At 38.9% G+C, this 16,578-nt stretch overlaps 1 protein-coding gene across 7 annotated transcripts in view; it reads left to right on the forward strand.

The window, feature by feature from the left end:
* Window positions 1-16,578, forward strand: part of STAT4 (signal transducer and activator of transcription 4) — a 115,089-nt gene that overhangs the window by 35,257 nt on the left and 63,254 nt on the right. The window lies entirely within an intron of this gene.

The raw sequence follows: 16,578 nt of genomic DNA on the forward strand, positions 1-16,578 counted from the left end.
GAACGATTCTGTTAGTGAGAGTTTTAAACCCTGTGGGTGAGGGGGTGCTTACAAGTGTAACCCACACCTCACAAGTTCTATTCTTTGCATCATGGTGGCCTCTTTCTCAGAGGGTTTCTCATGCGGGTTTGCCCCAACAAAAATATGTGCTGGAGCTAAAAGCTCCTCGAAAGTTGAGTAGATGGTGGGTTCCTTCTTGCCTAGTCTGCAGAAGTCCTATTGTGGGCCTGAGGATCAGGTGCAGTGAGATTTTTAACATGACAAGGTGGAGGATTCAAAACATTTTTGCAATATAAAGGGAGAAAAAAAGCCACTTTAACTACGGGTCCACTCTGAATTTGCCAGATCTTCCCCTTTAACTCATGCTGCTTTCTTAGTTCACTCCTCTTCCTTCCCGTCTGTAGACCACACACACATAAAGAGAAGGGAAGGGAAGGGGTGACCTCAACCTATGACCTGAAAACAACCCTGTATCGCCACTTTGTGTTAACTCTGAAAGAGCTGAGTGGAGGGTTCAGTCCTTCACATCACCTTGCAGCTCATAAGCTGCAGCCTGTTTGTCATTCACTCCACAGTTATTTCCCCAAGTACCACCCCCACACACAACACACACACCCTAAATCTGCTTTCATCTGAGATAATGGCCGGATGCTGGTATCACAATGCTTCTATTTCATAGGCTCAGAGACCTGCCTTTTGTGCTGTTTAAAATATTTTTTTAATGTTTATTTTTGAGAGAGAATGTTAACAGGAGAGGGGCAGGGAGGGGGACAGAGGATCGGAAGTGAACTCTGCAGTGAGAGCAGAGACTCCAACGTGGGGCTTGAACTCACAAGCTGTGAGATCATGACCTGAGCCGAAGTTGGACACTTAGCTGACAGAGCCACCCAGGCACCCCTGCCTATTGTGCTATTTAAGATGGCACATGAATTACTTGTCAAGATCTTGTTTGCTGCATAATTTGGGATAGTCACCAGAAGGTGTGCTTTGCCATTCCTTGTCCTGTGCACATCACCACTAACCTGGAATCCAGTGTGATCAACTCAAGATCCCACCCACCTGAAGTTTCAGTCTTGAAGCGTTTTGTCTATATTCCTCCAAACTTTTCTCTTATCTTATCCAAGGTTGCTTGGATTGTTCTCCTTCCTTACTGTCTTTTCTAACAGTTTATCGCATGAGTCCATTGTGATTTGTCTTTTCTCTGAATTCTGATTCTCTTTGAAGTTTATACCAGAGTCCAGAGCTTCTTTATGCAATAATTACTTTGTGTCCAAATGACGATTTGGATAGGGGCACTTGTACCCCAATGTTTATAGCAGCACTCTCAACAATAGCCAAATTACGGAAAGAGCCTAAATGTCCGTCAACTGATGAATGGATAAAGAAATTGTGGTTTATATACACAATGGAGTACTACGTGGCAATGAGAAAGAATGAAATCTGGCCCTTTGTAGCAACGTGGATGGAACTGGAGAGTGTGATGCTAAGTGAAATAAGCCATACAGAGAAAGACAGATACCATATGGTTTCACTCTTATGTGGATCCTGAGAAACTTAACAGAAACCCATGGGGGAGGGGAAGGAAAAAAAAAAAAGAGGTTAGAGTGGGAGAGAGCCAAAGCATAAGAGACTCTTAAAAACTGAGAACAAACTGAGGGTTGATGGGGGTGGGAGGGAGGGGAGGGTGGGGGATGGGTATTGAGGAGGGCACCTTTGGGATGAGCACTGGGTGTTGTATGGAAACCAATTTGACAATAAATTTCATATATTGAAATAAATAAATAAATAAATAAATAAACAAACATTAAAAAATTAAAAAAACAACAAATGACGATTTGGATTTCTTAAAGTAGGGCTCATATAATTTGCTTTGGGCTATACTGGGTATCTACTCCATAGATATTTGTTGACTGAATATGGGTTTCATCATATGGATTTTAACATCAGGCTCTATTGAGCATACAAGGTGAAAAGGACATAGATAAACCCTGATGTTCAAAAAGTTTGCAATTTGAAATGGAGACAAAAGTGCAAATGTTTATGATGTGGTGGGGTAAGCACCATGGTAGAAGTATATACAATCATAATTGTCAGAACTGGAAACATTTGAGCTGATTTTGGAAGGATGATTCAGGACTGTGAAGAGAAGGGAAGTAAGGGAGTCATGTACAGAGAAGAAAAGCAAGAGTGGGAACATAGTAAGAGAATGCCTATCTTGCAAACAATCTAGACACCTAAAGCATTAAAATGGGGTTATATGAGGATCTTGAACGCCATGCTAGGCAGTTTGGACTTTGGCAATGGGGAGCAATCGATGGTTTTTAAGCCAAAGTGTGGCATGAATATGTGTTTTTATTGAAAACGTATCCAGAGCTAGTTTTCTCTGTAGGACAACCTGCCCCTTATTTGCTATAGGCAAAGGAATATTAGAAAATTCTCCTAAGGTTGAAAGCTTTTTCTTTCTTCATTCCACCTGCTATATTCCCTCTCCTTAAATTATTTGAATTTAGAGAACTGAGCCAGAAATTGAATACATTTTAATTTTCTTAACACAAAACTAGCTGTAGGGCACCGAAGGAAAAAAAAACCCTCAACTATTCATATGATGGAAAGTCAGGTCCAACTCTCGGTTTGGGAAACAGGAAGCCCACATAATCTGCCCAGGAACCAACATGGAAACTCCACACATACTGATGTGGCCTCTGAACCTGTTGGCCTGATTGACTATAGCAGAAGCTTATAGAGGGGCTGTCAACCCCAGAGCGACACCATTGGGACACCCACGCCATTGGGAAAGTGAGTAGAGACACAGATGTTAGTTGAAAAAGAGGATATGAAGATGTTTAGAGTCACATGTTGACTTTTACTATCCATTGGTTTCATTTGCTAGGAGGGTCATGGTGGTTGCAAAGAAAAAATTGAGCAGGTATTCACCTTAAAAGTAGGAGAATTGTGTCATTCTGCCAGTAGTTTTTCCTTTTTAAATGTTTTCTGTTTTAGTTGTCCCTCTCATATGAAGATGAAGGCCTATAGGAAAGCTGTCCGTACTGATCCGAATCCGTTGTGATCTGGAAGCTTTCCAAAAAGATACTTAACCAAAACCAAGACAGTTCATAAGACTTGTTACCTTAAACATTTGCTTTCAAAACGCTTTTATGTACATTTTGTGGAAGTTGGTTTAATAAACAAAAGCATAAAAATTGGAGCAAAACCAAATCCACCTGTCAACAAGTTAGAAACCAGTTGTCATCTAGAAACTAATTTCTGTTTATATTTAAAATTGTGGTTTGACTGAGTCATGATCAAGTAGATATCTGAACTCAGTAGATAACTCATTTCAGTACATAGGCATTGAGTGACTGCCTTTAACTGATCCAAATCACATTAAGGGCATCCATTTTAACTTATCAATGAGACGTTCAGGATTGGGAAAGAAGTTGCCTTTCTCACCAAGCCACCAGGCACCCACCAAACTCGTCTTACTTACTTTCTCCAGAGATGACCAAAGGACAAAAGATTTGCCCAGTTGAAACCTCTCTCTCCCCTCTACTTCTTCCAAAAAATGAGGATCTGGAGACCAGTACTTGGCACACGGTTGATCTTCAACACTCTATTACCATAATTCTCTGATTGGCTACTTTGGCGGGGAACATAGATCTCACTGCCACTGCTGAGTGAGTTCCTACATGTACAATGAGGTACTAATGTGGTACAAGTAGCCAACAAGTATGTTGGTGGCTAAAAAATGAGAAGACCCTTTTATCTGTTTTCAAGAAGGGTCCTCTTTTCTATCATCTAATCTGTAATCTCTGTCTCAGTAGAAAGATACAGGGGTGAGAAACAGAAGTGGCTAGCTGCCTTTCATACTTACCAGGTTCTCATAACTCACCTCATATCTGTCAGGGTTTATTTTGGAAAAACTTAATATCTCATTGGTTTTCTGTAGCTCAGCACATCATCAGCTCACCACATCTTCTTAGATTCTTGTATTTCTTTTCCTGAACAATAACAAGCCTTCCTAGAGAAAGAGATAGAGATAGAGACTTGACAGGAACAATGTGGAGGATAGTGTGGCTTAGGTGAAAACAGAGGCATGGAGACCTATTTGGACATAATTGCAATAGTTAAAGGGAAAGGAAATTGGATGCTGGGCAGTGACAATGAGAACGGGGGATAATGTGCTGCAATTGTGAGGTAATTTGGTAAAAGTTTGGGCATGTGATGAGTGAATAGATATGAAATGTGCGAGAGCGAGAAATAAGAGATGACTGAGGGTTTTTGTTTGGGTTACTATGTGGATGTTGATGCATAATGAAGATTAGGTTTGGGGAAGGAAGTGGGCTAGCAAGATGAGTTTGATCAGTTCTAAGTGGAATGCAGTAGGAAGTTAACGGGAGGTAACTGGAACTATTACGTCTACATACTTAACTGTCTCTTCCACAAGACTGAGAGCTCCTTGAGCACATGCGTCTTTGCATCTCCAAGTGCTTAACACAGAGCCCAGCACATACTAGGGCTCAGTGTCTTGTTTAATAAATGAAGAGTTAAGCTGACATTACAAATGTGATTAATGCCTTTTTTTCAATGAGCATCCCTAACTAAATGGAAAAAATGCCATGTCATTATTGTAATTTAGAGCACATGATAAGATTTTCTTGTTGAAATCAGAACTTCCTAAAAATACTTTTCTTAATTTTTTAGATACTTTTAACCTATATGGATTTTTAGATACTTTTAGGCTACATGGCTCATCTGCAAGCTTTGTCAAATTGTTGCAAATCTCCAAAAAGTTTTCCATTATATTTATTGAAAAAAAAACCCTGCATATAAGTGGTCCCAAGCAGTTCAAACCCATGTGTTCAAAGGTCAACTATACGTTTATTCAGGTCTTCCGTGTTCTTCAATGCTGTTTTTAAATCCTCCCCATAAAATTATAGCATATCTTTCCTTAAATTTATCCCTAGAGATATATAAACCCCTATGTTTATTGCAGAATTATTTACAAATAGCCAAACTATAGAAGCAACCCAAATGTCCATCGATAAATGTATGGATAAAGATGTGGTATTTGTGCATATATATATATATAGAATGTATATATATATGCATATATATATGCCATACTATATACACACAATGGAATATTATTCAGCCATAAAAAAAGAATGAAGACTTGCCATTTGCAGCAACATAGATGGAGCTAGAGAGTATGATGCTAAGCAAAATAAACCAGTCAGAGAAAGACAGATACCATATGATTTCACTCTTAGGTGGAATTTAAGAAGCAAAATAAACAAAGGGGAAAAAAAGAGAGAGAGAGACCAAAAAACAGACTCTTAACTATAGAGAACAAATAGACAGTTACCAGAGAGGAGGTGAGGGGATAAATAGGTGAAGGCGATTAGGAGTGCACTTGTCTTCATGAGCACCAAGCAATGCACAGAACTGTTGTATTCCTATATTGTACACCTGAAACTAATCTAGCACTGTATGTTAAGTACACTGTAATTAAAAAAAAAAAAAAACTTGGTAATTTGGGTCAAAAGGTAGAAACTTCCTATAGAATGAATTAATAAATATGAATTATTATAAAATAAACAAGTCATGGTAATGTAAAAAAAACCCTAGATTTTTGTTACATATTATTGATATTTTGAGTGGTATTTTTTTCTATTACATTCTTTTATGTGATTACTGCTAGTCTGTGGGAATACTACTGATGTTTGAATACAAATCTTTCTGAACTGTCTTATTGATTCCAACTTAGTGCAGATTCTTTTATTTTCTCCAGAGGATCATATCTGCAAATAAGGAAAGACTTAGTTCTCTTCCAAGTTTTATGCTTATTTCTTTTTCTTCTCTTATCAGTTAAGAATTTCATTCCTATATCAAAGTGAAGCAGTCATAACAGATGAAAGTTTTATTAAGATTATGCTTGCTGTAGGTTTATGATGTTAAGGAAATTCCCTTATAATCCTGGTTTACAGAGGTTTTTAGAAATTTTGATGACTACCACCTTTTATCCAATGAATTTTCTGCACCTATTAAGATAATTCTATACTTATCTCCTTTAATCCACACTTAGGTGTGTGACATAGATTTTTCTTATCTTGAACCATTGTTATGCTCCTGAGATAAACTTTTTGGTTTTTTCATTCTGCCGAATGATTTGCTAATATTCTATATAAGATTCTCATCTACTTGCAAATATATCCTTTTCTTTTACGGTCCTTGTCTCATTCTGATTTCAAGGTTATACCAACTTTATAAAATGAGTTGGAACTGTTACCTCTTCTCTTGTGCTCCGAAGCTGAGTTCCCAGATGGGATACAAACACACAGTCCAGTTTTCAAATTTTGTATATTATATATGTATATATTTTAAATTGTGTATATTTAAGTTGTACAACACGGTGATTTGATATACTTGCACGTAATGAAATGAGATACTGCAGTCAAGGTAATTAACATATCATTTCCTTATATATTGCCATTTTTGTGTGATAAGAGCACCTGAGATCTGCTCTCTCAGCATATTTCCAATATGCAGTACAGTATTATTAATTATAGTCATCATACTGCCCATTCAATCTCTAGGCTTAATCATCCTACATAACTGCAACTTTGTACCCTTTGACCCACGTCTCCCGTTCCACATTACCCCTGCCTGTCTCTGGTAACCACATGAAGCACTCATTTATTTAGGTCTTTACTTTCTCTCAGCAAGGTTTTGCAGTGTTCTTATATAGGTCTTTCACATCTTATGGATGTACTGTAATTTAATCAGTCCTGCAGAAATGGGCCTTTAGTTTCTCGCTCTTGCTCTATTTCATCTTTGTAAGCACAACGAAATTTAAAACCTCACATCTAACTTTTGTTTGTCATGTTTAAGTGCTATAATTGGTATCTACACCACTCATTCTCCCCTCTTACATTTTCATCTACAAGCAAGAAGTCAAAGAGCAAAGAAGCCCCTCCCCCGCCCCCCTGCTTCAGTGTCCGATCTTTTGGGTTTTAAAACCACAGCTGAACCACCTCAATCTGTTTCCTGTTATTTAAAATCTCTAGGGAAAGGTATTGCATGAACAGACTTCAGAGCCTTTCCAAAGCCTTAACCAACATGGTCATCAGAAAAAGTCTCTTTTGTCACTGTGCTGTTAATTATACCCATTTTCCCATTGTTCACTTATCAGCAATTGAAAGAATTTATCAGTGAATGGAAGAACATCCGCTTCTCATTTCTAAAAACTAGTTCTTTGTGCATTAGAAAACAGAAACTGTATTTGAGGGACTATCAATTTCCCATGTCTGTAGCTATCTATAACTATTTTTAGCTCCAAATATAGGTCCTGATTTCCAATCTTGCCAATGAATTAACAAGCATGTGCTTGTTGGTAAACTGCTCTACATAAGTCCTTTTAACAAGCATGTGAACCACATTGGTTTCAGGTCTCCTCCCAGAGGTAGCCAACTTTCATATGTTATTGAGCCTCAAACCACACAAATCCATTTAGACGGTTTATCTGAGTTCCTTAGGTTATATCTTTTTGCTAATGCAGTTTAATATCATACCAATGGATCTTTAAATAACTTTATTTCTTATTACAAAGATGATATGTATCCAATAAAGGAAGTTCAGAAAATAAAAAATAAATGAAAAGGAAAACTTTCATCTGTAATCCCATCTTTACAAATTCATTTGCAATCCCATCCCACTGTTAACATTTTTGTATACTTCCTGCTGATGTTTCTACATATATATATGTTTTACATATATATATATATTTTTTTAATGTTTATTTATTTATTTTGAGGGAGAGCACAAGCATGGGAGAGGAAGAGAGAGACGGAGAGAGGGAGAATCCCGAGCAGGCTCCACACTGTCAGCACAGAGCCCATCACAGGGCTTGATTCTATGCCCCTGGGATCATGACCTGAACTGAGTTGGATCCTTAGGGCACCTGGGTGGCTCAGTCAGTCAAGCATTGACTCTTGGTTTTGGCTCAGGTCATGATCTTACGGTTTCTTGAGTTAGAGCCCCGCGTTGGGCTCCACGTTGGGCTCTGTGCTGGCAGTGGAGAGGATGCTTGGAATTCTTTCTCTTTCCCTCTCTCTCTGCCCTTCCCCTACTCGCACTGTCTCTGTCTCTCTCAAATAAACAAATAAACTTAAAAAAACAAGAGTTGGACCCTTAACCAACTAAGCCACCCACATGCCCCTACTTACATCTATATTTTAACTATTTTAAAAATTATTATTGTTTTACTTACCTCTTCCCTAAGCTTAATGCATTTACTTAAATGATCAACCAACCATGGGATGGCATTCTATGCCATTAATATTCTTTTTCAGCATTATTTGTATTCACCTATTAATTGGGCATTTATTAATTTTTCCTGCTCTTCACCGATATAAACAAATGAAGTGCACATATCTATTGTTAAAAGCTCATTCATATTAATGATTATTCTGTCAGGACAGTGGGTCCTAACTCCATGCATCAAAATCACTTGTAGAGTTGTTTTTAATACAGATACCAACTGTTGACATGAATGTAAACTGACATGTTAATGAGGATAACACTAGTTACTCTATTAAACAACAGACAATAGGATTTTATTTATCTTGCACATAACAGTCTAATGTTTGGCTATCCTGTGGATAAGAAGACCTTATTCTTTTCCTTTTCATTGTGACTCAAGGGCCCAAGTTCCTTCCATAGAGTGGCTCAGCTGTTCCAAAGGAGACTGGATGTCTTCATAGCTAGGAGATAAAGAGAAAGAGCATGAAGTCACAGCCATATCTGGATCCCTCAGCCTAGAAATGACACACTGTCTCTGCTTTCCATTAGGAAGAACTAGTTGTGTGCCTCCTGAACCATGCAAGGAATGCTAAGAAATGTAATCTATGAATGGGCTGCCTCTTGCCCTGCCAAGGACTTACTGCCTCCTACCAGAGAGGAAGAAGGGGTTTTAGTGGACAGTTAGGTATGGCTGCTACTTTGGCAAAACCAGCTTGCAAAGTAATTTGTCAGTATCCACAAAGTTTAATGTGACTCGGTAGTTCCATTTCTGAATATTTTTCCTACAGAAATTCTCACACAGGTAAAGAGAAGGATATCCACACAAGAATGTTCATTGTTTCTGTTATTTATAACAACAAATGGCTAAATACATTGAATTATTTCAGTGTATGCGATAACTATTAAGATATTAGATCTGTATTATCTTGAAATGTAAGGATGACCATAATGTATGCTATCGAATGGAAAAACGTAGAAAAATATGCCCAGTCTGATTACGCACAGGGAGTGAGGGGAGAAAGTGGAAGATGATAGGGGTCTCACCAATTTTTTAAAAAATATTTTGTTTATTTTTGAGAGAGAGCCAGAGGGGAAGTGCAGAGAGGGAGGGGACAGAGGATCCGAAGCAGGCTCCTCGCTGACAGCAGAGAGCCAGATGTGGGGCTTGAACTCACAAACCGTGAGATCATGACCTGAGCCAAAGTCGGACGCTCAACCAACTGAGCCATCCAAGTGCCCCTCTCACCAATTTTTTAAACTTTTTTATTACTTGAAATTTGAAAAATAACCCCAAATTACATCAGCATTTTAAAAACCCAGATTCCCAGACCTCACCCCAAATCTATGGAATCAGAATCTCCAAGGGATGGGACCCAGAAATTTGTAGTTCATAAGAGCTTCACAAGTGATTTTGATAAATTGCCAAGGTTGAGACTACAGCCTTAGGATAAATTTCTAAAAGTGGAATTACTATGTCAAAGGGTATGAAAAATGTTAAGGCTTTGATAAGAATTGCCAAATTGTCCTTTCATAATGTACCAATTCACATTCCCACCAGCAGTGTGTAAAAGCTCATTCCATCATCAGCAATGAGTGGTGCAAAGTGTTTTAATCTTTGCCAGTTTGATAAATGAAAAATGGTATATCTGATTTATTTGGACATAAGCGCTGGTTTGTTGCATTTGGTTCTCTTTAGGGGACATTCTGTCCCATCTGTCTTTCTCTTGAACTGGGTAGATTCATCCCCCTAAATTAATGTTTCATTATAAAAATCACTTTGGGAACTCTAAAAATGTAGATTTTGAGCACCTCCCCCCCTCCCCCCCCCCACTTCCAATTCTAGTTGATCAGGTCCAGGATAGGGTTTGGGAATATGGACAGGAGAGATAGGGTCAGAGACTTTACAAAGGACAGGTGCATCCCAGGCAGGAGCATCAGAAGAAAAGGGAACAACGGTGGATTTAGAATATGGGTATTTCATATCCCTAGAATAGACCCTTTGCTTCTGACTTGCCCTACCCTCTTCCCAGGACGCAGCTCTTCTGGCCTCCTAGCATCCACCAAGCTCCAGCCCTACTCCTTTCTACTTGTCATTAAAATTCACATCGATTTCTTTCCCCCTGCACTCCTACGGCCCTCGATGTCCAAACGGCTCATCCTGACACTTAATCACACGCTGCAATTACTTTAGATAGATGAGAATCGACTTACAGTAATAAAGATATAGCCTAATGAAAGCTGGAGAAGTATTATTTCAGGACAAAAAGAAATGCCCCAGGATAGCCTGGAAAATAATCCTGCAATAAATTACTTTCGTGTTGACACTAAATTAGAAACAATGGCAACTCTATAGAAGGTGAAATTTGAAGTCACACAGCCTTTAAGAATTAGAAACGAGTGCTGCTCTGTCAAAGCAGAGGTCTCTTTTTATCTTCCAAAATGGCAAAGATTAAAAATCCTTGCTACCACTCAGGGATGGCTGTGGACTGAGCAACCCAGGTGGTTCTTATGATCAGACAAGTTTGGAAAAGAGTACCTCTCCACCGATGTTCTCAACATTGTCTGCTTATTAGAATCATCAGACACACATTTAAAAATGAGCCATGCTCAGCCCCACCCCAGAGATTGTGTTTCAATTGGGATTTTTTTTAAAGCTTCTTGGATGATTCTAATATATAGCTAAGACTGAGACTCATTGTCTGAAGTCATGCAAAAAAAAAAAAACACCTTGTGTAGATCTCACATGTATTTCATTATTCTTTGCTATTTTAAGAGGAGGGGATATTTGAGTTTCTAGAGGAAGTAATGGATTCTCAGAGATTCATTTACTATCTCCCTCAAATCTCTTGTCATTTGTGAGATGTTTGAGTAACTTTATTTTCATTTATTCAGTCATTCAATCCTCAGCAAGTATGCATTGAGGAGTTTCTCTGTCAGGAGCACTGTTCATGTTGGGGACACTGCCCTCGTGATACGGGTGACTTACAAGGTGGAAGTTAAATAAGTAATTGCACTGAAGCTGAGTTTGTGAGTAGTCTCCAGTGGTGTCCTGTTTTAACTATGAAAGTTAACCAGCACGGACCATTTTCAAAACATGCCACGTTTGTCCAAATTGAATACAATGTGCTTAAAAAAACCTTTTCTATGAGGTTATTCCTTCTAATGGAATGTAAATCTACAATTATGTTATTAGAAGATAATTTTGTAGGCTACTCAGGGTTATTTCTTTCTAACCTGAAGTAACATTTCTCAACTTTCATTAGGCTATTTTTTATTACGGCTGAGGTGATTCTTCTTTATGTAAACTTTAGATTGCAGAGTAATTGTAGAGCGACAAGGCCAGCTCATGAGGGCACGTGAGCCCAGCTTGGAATGTAATGGATGCTCTATGAGGGTGGTACCGGATCATAGTTCTAAAGGCATTGCGTCATCAAACGGTTTCCCTGTTGTCAGCACCAGTGGACGAAGGGCACATGTGGCCTTTGCTTCACCTTGGGAAGGGAAACAATAAAAGGGAACCATAAAGATTTCCGTTCTGTCAGTGATGGCTGTTACCAAAGGGTTTCATGTTATGAGCAGAGTACATCCAAGCAAATGAAGTTTTACTGGCGATCCAGAAGCATTCAAAGTTTTTTCCGTGACCATAAAGTTCATTTGAACCATGGGTTTCCTGAACTCAGGTTCATCAGTCCCAGTGGACTAATCCCTTACTCCTGCAAGTATTGAGCAGCCCTGTATAATAGACACAACTTTATCTGACCTTTTCATGTAGCCCTGCTTGGCTAGGCAACAAAAAAAACTAGCATGTAAAACCAGAGTATGCTTTTAGACCTCCAAGAGCTGGTGTATGTTGATTACTATACTTCTGGTGTCACATATATAAGGAGATCCCTAACTTAGTAAGAGTTTCTTCATTATCTGGGCATTGGTAGGAAGTTGATAATTCTGAGGCCTGAGGTCATGTACTAGCCCAGAGTCCAAAATACTAAATGCATCCTAAGATCCTTACGGGTAACATGGAGCTGTAAGCTACTGAAAATTTGCATTCTGTGCACAGATGAAAAAGGACCAAATGAGACACAGTAGAAGAGGCCTTTGGGGGAGTCTGATAAAGGAGCATCAAGCACAAAACCAAAGCGGAAGTTTCCAAAGCAGTAGAACTTTCAAAGGTGTTCAGGCATAACTGACAGGGTGTAGTCTGCGGGAATGCACCAAGCAGAGGGACATGTGGGAGACTGCCCTTAGAAAGCTGTGTGTCCTGTTGCTAGACTGCCCAGGTTGCTTTCTGGTAGGTCACATTCAGTCATCATATTCTCTAATAGCTGCCTTGGTTTTCCTTAATTCCTTATCTGCCTGTGAGCCCTAACTTTCCTCAGCTGAGATACATCCAGTTTCTTGACCATTTGGGTCAGTATTGTTTATAAACCTGACTGACATCATGAGGTACAATATGGCCACCAGCTAGTAGGGCACTGCTTAGAAGAAGGGTACAAATAGCAGAGGCAGTTGGAGTGCATTGCTGAGGTCAGAACTTGTAAGCCCACCCACCTTCAGGCCCGTATATACATATCTTGGAAACGGCTTGACCAACAGACCAGGAGCTGGAAGAATGGAAATGCGCTTTTTTGCTTCAGTGAGTCCTGTGTGGAGGAGGTGGCTGTGTTCAAATACTTTTAGGAATTCTTATAAGCACTAGGTGAAAGCACATAAGTGAAAGGAAGACCTTTGTGCTTAGTCTGGAAGAAAATCTAGAATTCAAACTGGCCTTTAAAAAAATATCCTTTCTGTCTCCCTGTTTGAAGTCATGGGAAAACAAAAAAACAAAAACAAAAGCAAAAAAACAAAAAACAAAAAACCTAAAGGACAAAACACAGATTAAATCCAACTCCTCCTTCAGAGCCCAGATCAAGTCACACTTTCTCATTGGATCAGTTCCTAACCCCAAAGAGGAATAATTTTCTTCTCTGAGCTTTGAACAATAGCTGTGTTCACACCGCTAAGAAAGCAGCCATCTCATGGCTGCTTACACATCTACGTTTTGTATTAGATTGTGAGTTTTTGAGAGCAAAACAGTCAGGAATCACTTTGACAAATGGGCTCCTGGTGAGCTGATTTTTGATGAATTCACCTGCAGGTGGAATTATATTTCATTCAATTTGGACCTCTAATACCTAGCATAATCTCTGGCATACAGCGGGGTTCTCCATAAGTGTTGGTGGAATTGAAAACCAGATAAACATTTTCTCTGTTTATAAAAATAATGCATTTCCATGCTTGCTGTCAAAACATAAAATCAAAGTATGGAATATAGAGGGGGAAATCAATAAATTTACGTTTTCAAGCACACAGACTAGTGCACATCAGCACATCAGTTCTGGGAACAAAAAAATAACAGTCGCAATGATGACAACACAGAAATGCAGACACATGAAATTTTGCCAGTGAGGGTGGGAATCTACCTTTCCACCGGCCCTACAAAACACTACATGGCTACCAAACTGAATTGGAAGCAAAATGTCATCCTCTTCAATTTTTATATTCACTGTCTCCTAACTCCTAAGGCATCTCCTAATAATCTCTGTACCCCTTAAGGAGCATGATCACCTGCAGTGACCCTATGGCAGGTGAAATACTGTGGCAGGAGAGCCCCCGGGCTTTGATTGCAAATGGAAGTGATGTCACATGTGATGACGTATGTTGCGATGACATTCTCACTAGAACTGACTTCATATTTCTAATAAATGTTCAGCTGAAAAATACACAGAGAATGGAAAACACGAATTATGCAACTGAGAGTTGTGATTTCCTGTTCAACATTATGGAGGAGGTGAGAATAGAACAGTAAGAGAGAAACTATTCTTAAATGCTTCTTTTTGATGAATTGTTTCTTCTTTTGGTTTCTCCACTCTCTATACTGTCTACAGAGTCTACTACATGATTTGTTTATTACACTATGTTTATGTATCTTAGAGAAATAATGTTTTAGTCATGGAAAAGACCTTAGACATAATGCATACATATGCAACAAATAACCAGCAGAATGTGTTTTTTAGGGAAACGAACGTTCTCTTGGCATATGGTCCCATTTACCATGACTTTGGTAAGATTTCAAGCTATAAATTTTTCTAAGTTTTATGTCTTATTCAGCTTTAAAAATTATATTAACAGCTTAACATTGAGCACAACGACAGTTAAGGCTGGAGGTTTTCATTACTTTCATTGATAATTATCCCCCCATCTCTATCGTAATTCAATTAGGTAAACTAAGTCTGAAGAGGTGCCTAAGTTATAAAACAATCGTGTCCCGGACTAAATTATAACAGCAGCTTCCTGTATGTCACACCTTTGCTCAGACCACAGCTTTCTTAAGAAATGATATATTTAAACATCAGATTTGATAGCTAGAAATTCAAGGGAAACCTCCTCCTGTCTATGGTAGTTTTGAGCAGAAGGGAGAAGCCTGTCAAAATGATATGTATGGAAACATTTTCTCTATATAAATCGCTTTTTCTATTTTAAAAAACTATAACATTCTCTGCTGTCCTTGGGTAAACTTCCTCTGTTTACCAATGGACAAATTACCATTGTCATCTTCCAAATGACAACAAAAGGCAAAAGTTGGCTCTGGTGGCACCTGCTGCTTTCCTGCATCTCCCTGTAAGGCCAAAAATTTCCTAGATTTTCTTAAACCAGGTCAGCCTTACTCAGATTTGGTTACCTTGTTTAAGTGTCTGAGTATTATTTATATCAAAAAAATTTTTTATTGTATGAATTCAGCATTTCCCTTCTCTTAAATTCAATGCATCTTGAATAAGTTTTTGTCTCCCATGCCTCAGGCCCTGCTCTGTGCCCTTACCATAACCCTCAGGGGTAAAGGAACAACTACAATGTAGATACTAAAAGAGGGGCTCAGATTCAAAAAAAGGGAAAGATGGAGGAGATGATGTTTGTTTGTTTCTCAGCACGCAGATCAGTGTCTGGAGATAATTGTTCAGTACAAATTTGTGGACTAAACAAACAAATGAGTGGGTGGCATCAGTAATGTCACTGGCTGTAAGTGTGTGGGTAGGACCTTCAGAAACAGAGGTGTGGGCAGGTGTTACAGGTGGGCAAAACTGTGTATGCAAAGGCACAGTGATAGGAAAGCAGTCTGGGGAAACATAAAAGCCTGGGTTGGGGAATCTGTGGGCATCCTTTGCCCACACACTTGAGTTGTGGGAAGATGGCCAGAGCACCCGAGAACCATAGCAACGGCCTTCATGGGAGGGAGCCCAGGGAACTGGCATAGGGGTGTAGGGCAGAAAGATTCTTTTTCTTACTATTTGCTCTACTATGAGACTAGAAAGTGTGTGTCTAAGCTGAGTCACAGAATAATTATTAACTACCCTTGAGAAATGACCTTGACTTTTCTTCCCATGGTTTGTGTGAACACCCATAGCCCTGAAGCCCAGTGTCTTGTATTCCACTTCCGGTTCTACCGCTCATTAGCTGGTTGACCTTACTCTCCCTCTGCTTCAATTTTCTTAGCTGGAGAATGGTGGTAATAATAAGACTTCCTCACCTAGTTGTTAAAAATAAAATGGAAAAGAGGTCACAGTGATAACAAAAGCTTCATTTTTCACAGATTGATTCATTGTTCCTTTGGAGCTCATCATCATCCTCCACTGCACATAGATTGTGCCACATTATCTGTTTATGTAAAAAATATATACATATACATATATCCATACATATGTGTACATCTTAGAATAATGGTGAGCACTCAGTGGATGCTGGGTGTGGTGTGCTAACTGCTTTCATTAGGTCATTTAATCCTCAAAACAACTCTGTGAAGTCATTACTGCTATTTCCTCCATTTTACATATGAGAAAACTGAGGTTTACCAAGGTTACATAGCTAAGAGGTGAGAGAACTAAGACACAATCTCACTTTTTCTGAATCTAGAGCCTGCATCCCAAATATACACATGTAGATAATTTCTCCAAATTTTATCTTTATATTACTCTGAAAAAAAAATACAGTTTATGATAATTTTAACAACTGTATCTAGGTAGGATGATATACAATAAACACCTATTTAAAGTGTACAACTTGGCAAGTCTTGGCATAAGTATCCACCCATGAAACCATTACCACAATCAAGATAATGAACATATCCGTCACCCTTAAAAGTTTCTTTGGGCCACTTTGTAATCTGTTCCTCCCACCCCTCCCTGTCCTGGGTCCACCCCCAAGCAACCACTGATCTGCTTTTGCTCATTAAAGATTAGTTTGCAT

The sequence above is a fragment of the Prionailurus viverrinus genome, chromosome C1 (genome assembly GCF_022837055.1).
Source record: "Prionailurus viverrinus isolate Anna chromosome C1, UM_Priviv_1.0, whole genome shotgun sequence".
NCBI classification, from domain to species: domain Eukaryota; kingdom Metazoa; phylum Chordata; class Mammalia; order Carnivora; family Felidae; genus Prionailurus; species Prionailurus viverrinus.